Source organism: Triticum urartu, chromosome 6, assembly GCF_003073215.2.
Source record: "Triticum urartu cultivar G1812 chromosome 6, Tu2.1, whole genome shotgun sequence".
In the NCBI taxonomy this organism is placed as follows: Eukaryota; Viridiplantae; Streptophyta; class Magnoliopsida; order Poales; family Poaceae; genus Triticum; species Triticum urartu.
The window spans coordinates 475,234,812-475,243,101 of record NC_053027.1 but is presented as its reverse complement, the minus strand read 5'-3'; the positions used below and the strand labels follow the sequence as shown (position 1 = coordinate 475,243,101).

Genomic DNA, 8,290 nt, shown 5'->3' with positions numbered 1-8,290 from the left:
TCGGAGTTGTCTTGAAGAACCGGGATACCGAGTCTGATCGGAACGTCTCGGGAGGAGGTATATTCCTTCGTTGACCGTGAGAGCTTGTCATGGGCTAAGTTGGGACTCCCCTGCAGGGATTTAAACTTTCGAAAGCCGTGCCCGCGGTTATGGGCAGATGGGAATTTGTTAATGTCCGGTTGTAGATAACTTGAACCTTAACTTAATTAAAATGAATCAACAGTGTGAGTTACCGTGATGGTCTCTTCTCGGCGGAGTCCGGGAAGTGAACACGGTGTTGGAGTAATGCTTGTGCAGGTTGTCCTCTAGTTTCTCGCTCGCGCTTTGCCTCCTCTTCTCGCTCTCTTTTGCGAACAGGATAGCCATCATATATGCTAGCCGCTTGCTGCAGCTCCACATATTTACCTTGCCTTACCTATAAGCTTAAATAGTCTTGATCGCTAGGGTGCGAGATTGCTGAGTCCCTGTGGCTCATAGATTACTTCCAAACCAGATGCAGGGCCTGATGATTCCGCTCCAGGTGACGCGCTTGAGCTCAAGTGGGAGTTCGGCGAGGACTCTCAACGATACTACGTGTCTTTCCCTGATGATCAGTAGTGGTGCCCAGTTGGGGGTGATCGGGACCGTGTCGCATGTTGGGTTATCTTTTATTTTGGCGCCGTAGTCGGGCCATGAGTGTTTGGATGTTGTAATGCTATTTATGTACTTGATTGACGTGGCGAGTGTAAGCCAACTATGTATCTTCCCTTTTTATTATCTATATTACATGGGATGTTGCGATGATTGCCTAACTTGCGACATTGCTTTCAATGCGGTTATGCCTCTAAGTCGTGCCTCGACACGTGGGAGATATAGCCGCATCGAGGGCGTTACAAGTTGGTAATCAGAGCCTTCCCCGACCTTAGGAGCCCCCACTGATTGATCGTTTTTAGCAGCCGAGTTGTGTCTAGAAAAATGTTTTGAGTCATTTAAGAATTATATATCGGAGAGTTTAGGAATTCTTTTTACTTCCCAGTCTCCTCTTCGCTCTGGTAAGGCATCCTGACGTAGAGTTTTGACTCTTCTCTTCTCAAATTTCACAAAAAAAAAATTAGGATCACGCGGGTATCTTGGAATCGTTCCGATGGTTTTATGACGAGAACATTGTCTTGGTGCCTCCTGTCAGGGGTTTTGTGGAAGTGTCCCGGGGAGTTGAGCTCTGAGGTGTTGTCGTCATAATTTTATCGTTGCAGTTCTGGTATACCTGAGTTTAGTACGCCGACATCGAAAATCTCTTTTATGCAGTTCGTTGGTGAGATAACCTCGACGCCACCCAGGACTGGGGAGGGAGTTCGGGAGTATCGTCATAACTTGCATAACGGATGCTTTTCGAAGGTTGAGGTAGATGGTTTCCGAAGTTTTTCTCGATTATGTGTTGAAGGATGGATACAGCTGGATGTAGGAATTGCTAGATTTGGGTGAGATATTATGCTTCCCCTGTATCCCCAACACTTAATTGCATAACCGGAAAGGTTCGGGAGTTTCATAGGTGGGAATTCTTGTAGCTCTAGTTCTTCTTCCACGGATATTTGGTTTGAGATTGGGATTTCTTACCGAGTATTCATTCTTGATCCGTATCTTGTTGATTTGTTTCTCTACCTAAATTCTAAGTGGCTTCTCAATTTATGGATATGTGACCATTTCAAGAGGAATGCATTCGTTCATTTTGTTCAGATGTGAAGACTTTATGTTGCAATTTTCATTCCGTTGGATTCAGCTTCAATATTTGTCTATCAATGTGCTAACGGTGGTCAACCTCTTCAGGATGGCTCCCGCTAAGAGCACCAATCAGAATCAGAATCAAGATCCGCCACCACCTCCCCCTCCTCCGGAGGCATGGCAAGTTGTGATGGCCGCAACCAATGCAAACACACAATTGACCATGCAAATTCTTCAAGAGCGCAATCAAGGCAACCAAGGGAACCAAGGAAACAATCAGAATCACTTTGCTACACTCAACCAGTTCCTTGCTAACGGGCCAAAAACTTTCAGCAATTGTGTTGAGACAACTGATGCTGACGATTGGCTCGTGGATCTGTGCAAGCATTTCGAGTGCAGTAACGTCAGGCCTGAGGACTTCGTCAAGTTCGCTTCCTTCCAACTCAAAGATCAAGCTGCAGAATGGTTCCAGCAGTACAAGGATTCCAGAGGTGGACGTGCTATGACCTGGGATGAATTCCGTCAAGACTTCAAAGCTCATCATATTCCTCAGAGCGTGGTTGAAAGCAAGCGTGAGGAATTCCGCAAGCTGAAGCAAGGCTCTTTGTCTGTCTATGACTACAACAAGTTGTTCCAGAAGCTCGCCCGCTTTGCCAAGCAGGACATTCCTGATGAGAAGAGCATGATATACCAGTTCAGGGGTGGTCTCAGAGAAGAAATCCAGCTAGCTCTTGTTCTCTTCGAGCCCTTGAGATACGATGAGTTCTACAACATGGCACTGAAGCAAGAGGCCGCTCAACTGAGGTGTGATGCTTCCAAGAAGCGAGTCAGAGACACTACGCCTTCTTCCTCTACTCAAGTGGCCAAGCAGCAGAAGTATTGTCTTCCTCCTCCTCCGTTCCGTCAGCCGTATCAGAAGAGCAAAGGTGGCAGTGGACCTTCCCACCCACCCAACCCTGGCTTTCAGAACAAGACTTCGTCTCAAGCTCAAGATCAAGTGCTCCGTATCACCGTCCGCTTTCAGAGGTCACGTGTAACAAGTGCCAACAGAAGGGTCACTATGCCAACAAGTGTTTCAACCAGAGGCGTCTTCCTCCTCCTCCTCCTGTGAGATCGGCAAGTACAGTTGTGGTCAAGCATAACCCCAAGCACGCCAAGGTCAACTTGCTGAATGCAGCTCAGGTAGAGGACTCATCAGATGTCATCATGGGTAACTTTCCAGTTAACTCTTTTCCCGCAAAAGTTCTTTTTGACACTGGTGCATCACATTGTTTCATGTCAAGATCATTTGTTTCCAAGCATGACTTCGTTTCGCAAATGTTGGGTAAACCTATGAGAGTGGTTTCTCCGGCTAAGTGTATGAGGGCTACTTCAATAGTCTCGGATGTTTCTATCATGATGGGTGATTTCAAGTTTCTAGCTTCCCCAATGGTTCTTGGTAACTCGGATATTGATCTTATTCTCGGGATGGATTGGCTTTCTAAGCACAAGGCTCAGCTTGATTGTGCAGCCAGGCATATTCAATTGGCTCATTCGTCTGAGGATGTAATTGTCTTTGCCGCGAATGACAATACCATCCGTCTATTTTCTTCCTAATACTTTAGCACATAACTATACTAAACCGTGGGGGACGAATCGGAGATACAGTAGAAGAATGAACAAATAGATTTTATTTATATTATCCACACCCTACATGTACAACACTGAGAAGCTCCTCGTGAAACAAGCTTACAACAGGGAGCATTAAACAATCATACTCTCTTCTTGTTAGCCGGTGCTGAGAACACTTGTGCAACAATTAGTATATCAATGTCCTCGTAGATAGGTTGATGAAGACTGCCAGCAATGAAAATATCATCCAGTACATAGGCCTGAAAATTTCACCATTGGCACTCATGGGAATTAGTTAGTACTAAAAAGAATGGTATAGCTCTCACAAGAAATTACATACAACTCCATTGTTGGTTCTTCAATGTCAAAATTTCAGCATATATGTGAACATTAAAAAGACTTCACATACCTAAATAAATTATGAAAAACACTCATGCTGCAGTGTGGCTCCCATGTCCTCGTCAGTTTTGATGCACCTACCACGTACTTGCAGCTTGGGGCGTGACCCCTACATCCTTGGTGGCGGCCACAGCGCCCACATCCACCTACATCCTCAAATTTCCATTATACCATAATGTCTAGCTTAGGGATTTTGTTCTGTATCTTCTTATTTGGCACTACACCAACATTTAGCATGACGTCAACGACCACATAACGCCTTCATCACTGGTTAGTGATCTGATCATGTCTCTTACTACCTGAAAGCACAAATATTAAATTCTATTGTTAAAGATATATTCTTAACATGTCAATAAGAGGGAAAAGCAATATGGCAATTCAATGTCTCATCGACCCTGCAGTTGGCAACATCCCAAGTGATGATCAATTTTAAACATAATATTTAACTACAAGAACGACTACAATACAATTCATCATTTCTTTGTTCTGGGCATTTTTGCCCTTGAATACGTGATAATACAAGGACAAACTTAAAGTATGCTGATACGATGTAGTGCCATCAAGCATGGATAATTATGCAAGGACAAGCTCATGTTCTAGGAACTTTTTACCCTAAACGATGCATGAAACGACCAATAATAAACATATTAGAAAAATTATGCATCTCTCTTTGTCCATAATAAGTTCTGTTGCTTCTTCCAAGTCAGTTTATTATTTAACCATATCGTTCGACCACCACTCTGTCCATGTAGGGCGAGCGCTAGCATTAGTAGCATTTATCTAAACTCTGATTACCAACACGTACAATGATTAACACGCTTGTTGGTGCAAATAGAACTCACTTGTGGTGAGAAACTGAATAAGTGTTGTCGAAGGGTTGAGGGAGCTCAAAGGGGTTGGTATCACTGAACAAGTTGTTCGTCAATACAGCCCCAAGAAAACTTTAGAAAGGATGTTTCTGCCCACCCACATAAATAAAGAGATAAATCTGTGATCGTGCGTCAAGCCTGATAAGCCACATAAATAAAGAGATAAATATGTGATCGTGCATAAAGTAATTAAAAAACCCGGTGTTGTTCTCTTATGTCCACGGTCCGCCCGCTCCCCACCCCTTTTCTACCTCACGCCCCGTCCATCCGCTCCCAGCTTACTCCCTAGCTTCATGTTGCTCATGCTCGCCCATGTGTGCGTTGTCAGCCAGCTGGTGGCCCCAACTCGTTCGGCTCCGTCCGCTTGGTGCCAGATGATTAGCACATGGATGCATCCGCCGGCCATACCACCTGCACATCAATGAACAGTGGATTAGTACGTCGACAGGGATAGAAAAATATAAAACTCACACAAACGGAATTTATAGAAATCAGCAAACACTAATCTGAATACCTTCTAAATCTCACGTAGTGCAGGGGGTGCTCTGAAAGTCTAAATATCATTTTTTTTACAGAAACAATGTTCCTTTCTCACTCTACTGGGTGCCCTTAGACAGGGCCACCTCATTGTCAACCACTCCCGCATCCCTCACCCTGTCAAACCGGGTTGCGGCTTACTCGGAATTCACGAATGCCCATGTGGCGTCATCGAAAGAGCTAAGCAAATTATCGCCAACCGCGTCGCCTTCCAGCAGATGGTCATTACGAAGGATCGATGCCGCTGCCCCTATTCCACTTTTAATATGATGCATCCAGATTCTTTTTATAATAATTTCTCACATGTTTCAATTGAATAATTTGATTATCTGAACCAATTAATGAACCAGAGATGGTTTCAGTGGTGCTGTTTTTTCTTTAGGCAGCTTGCAGAATGAATGATGAAGTTTTTTGGGCCTGCATCGCAAATGGGTTTGGCCAGATGCTCGACTGGTTTTACGACCAACTATAGAAGTGTATTCATCATTTCCATTGGCATGACCGTAATTTGTGAATCAGAAAAGATAGAAAAGCAAACTTTAATGTTAAATATAAAATGAAAGAAAAAAAGAATCCTAGTAATTAGATTTGTAAAAAGAAATGCATTTGAGATGTTTCAGCGATACAATAAGCACATCAGTAAGACATTATAATCATGGTATAAACTTGCTTCCTTTTTTATGATAGATACATGCATACTGGAAAATTTGCAACAACAATAGATAACAAGATTATTTTTAGCTCACCTTCTGATTCCATTGTCGCTTTATCATCAGTTATCAAAAGTGAAATTAGCCTATGAAGATAACCATGTATACTGAACACACGAGAAAAACACAAGTTTAATCCATCGGCTTTAGAGATCCTTGATAGATGCCATCAGGTTGAGAAATTTGATGTTATGAATAAGGCATGAAGAGAATTGTCTGTTGGTCAACATTTGCAGGAGTAAGCTGGATCAAGGATGAGTTTTCGCCATCGGTAAACAGGGACCTGTTCATGTACAAGCTGTAGGAATAAACTTTAGCATTAATTACTGAATAGCATACAAAATTGTCTAATGTACTACAAACTATAGAGAAAAATCACATCCCTGGTGTTGAAACACCAGTGGCACAAGGCACTTTGTCCAATTTGTGCTTCCAAGGGTAGTCTCCGAACTCTGACACGGTGGCACCATCACCAACTTACACTTGCTTGTCAGCGCAGCTGTGATGGCCCTTGCTGGGGGTCATACCTCCGAGTCGTGCCCCTCTTTCCAAAATTTGTCCAAGGTGCCTGAAAAAAACTTAATTAACCTCCAATGAAAATAATAATACACCATGTCAGCATGGATAGCTATATGACTGTATTAAAAATTACTCTAATGTGACACAATGGTTTGAGTTGCTAGATATTGTGGGTCATCTAGTTAAATTCAGGTCTTACTTCCTACTTGCTGCACGAACTTCCTCAGTGGTAAGCATCGCAGTCGTCAGCATACAGGTTCACCACCTGAACTTACGCGCACAAGACATGACCTGATGCCCGATGTAGCCACATGCATAGCAGAACCACGGCAAGCGCTCGTACTGAAGTTTAAGCCCCACCCTTGTTCTCTTTTCCTTGATCCTTGCTATCATCGCAACTGAAATTTCCAGCGCCCGCTATATAGAGGAAAAGCAACCCGTACACAAACAAAGTTTCCTAACTACTCTCCCATCACGTAGTTCAATTTGGAGGATTGTTCTCATGTCCTTGCATAGAGCATATACCATTACATCTGTTCTCCAATTCATCGAGACATCAAGAATGTGTACCCATATCCACAGCCAAAGTGCACAAAGTAGTTATTGCCTCCCAAAAACGTGAACGTTAGATCCTCTTTGTACTTAGCCTCCAAGCATCTTCTAGCTCATCAAACAGAAAACATATTTGCAGCGAAAAGTGATTCAATATATGAGCAATTAGGACAAGATTAGTGCTTTGGGAATTGAGAGAGTTGTCCTCCATACTCATCCTTATGATAACATGCTTTTGGAATTAGGCAAGCTCGGGATTCTGTGGAGATGTTCGATAACATGCTTCTAGAAAGCGTCATGTTACACCACGCCCATCCTAGACACCACAGTATGATGTGAGGTTGACTCGTGCACCACATTTTCCACCTGGTCTGGCCGCCCTGCCAACCCAAGATCGTTCCAAGCCAATATTTCGCTCGGTGTTCTGAAGATCTGCAGAAGAGGTTGTAAAAATCATCAGGTGTGTAACCTGCATACAGAAGAAAGATTGATACGTGCATGTAAAACTGAGAAACAGCTCAAACACAAAAGAAAAAGGGCAAGCTTAATTATGCTATCCTGCTGAGCCACGGCCGGCACTACCCCTCGTCGTTTCAGGTGGAACAGGAGAGCACGAGCAGAGGATACTGATTCAGGGGATGAGAGGGGTGGGGTGGGGATCACGAGAGCTTATCCATGTCTTGGGGCGGCCATCCATGCCGAGCGGCAGCAGCGAGGTGCCACCATGGTGGTGACGGGTGATGCATCCAAGGCGCTGGTGGCGCCGGCGTTCTCGTGATCCATGATGGCCGCGTCTGCCCGGATGGTCGTGTCCGCCGAGGTCGGACGGACAGGGCCGCACGGGCCTTTGTACAGGGGGAGGGTAGAGGGTTGGCGGATGGGGAAGGGAAGTACCAGGGATGTGGTGCCGACTCGTTGGTCTCAGATCACCGCCGGTCGCCGGTATCCGAGGCGTCGCGACGTATCCGAGGCGCGGCGGTGGATCAGTTGTCAGATCGGAGCACGAGGAGCGGGAGGCAGCGGATCACCATTGAAGGCCGAGGAGTGGGACGGGTAGAGATGAAGGCCGGAGGGAGGGAAGAAAAAGGGGTGGGGGTGCGGCCGTGCGTGGAGGAAGATGTGTGGCAGCCATGGGTCATGGAGTTCGGTGGCGGCGGCGTCTTCCGGAGTTCGGCGGCAGGGACTGAAACCGCCCTGCCCTGGAGAGGCGGCGACGGCATCTCCCAGAGTTCGGCGGTTGCGGGATTCAAACCGCGCTGCCTTGCAGAGGCGGCGGCGGCGGCTCCCCCTCGACGGCGGCAATGATAGATGGGATCGATGGGATCGAGAGGACGGCGGCGGCGACGGGAGGACTGCGGGCGGGGTGGTTTTCTTGGGGGTGCGTGTGTGGGGTGG

The 8,290-nt window shown here is 45.6% G+C and overlaps 1 long non-coding RNA gene across 7 annotated transcripts; it reads right to left on the bottom strand.

Annotated features, from left to right (window-relative positions):
* Nucleotides 1-3,345: 3,345 nt before the first annotated feature.
* Nucleotides 3,346-8,290, bottom strand: LOC125514354. Of its 7 annotated transcripts, none has more exons than XR_007286351.1 (7): nt 7,790-8,290; nt 6,543-7,327; nt 5,861-6,392; nt 5,092-5,531; nt 4,551-4,988; nt 3,719-4,007; nt 3,346-3,569 (listed from the first exon to the last, which is right to left on the bottom strand). It is a non-coding gene; the product is annotated as an uncharacterized LOC125514354 (long non-coding RNA). The 7 variants fall into 7 exon arrangements; XR_007286354.1 differs by lacking the exon at nt 5,092-5,531 and having other exon boundaries at nt 4,551-4,666; nt 4,776-4,988; XR_007286352.1 differs by lacking the exon at nt 5,092-5,531 and having other exon boundaries at nt 4,551-4,715; nt 4,829-4,988.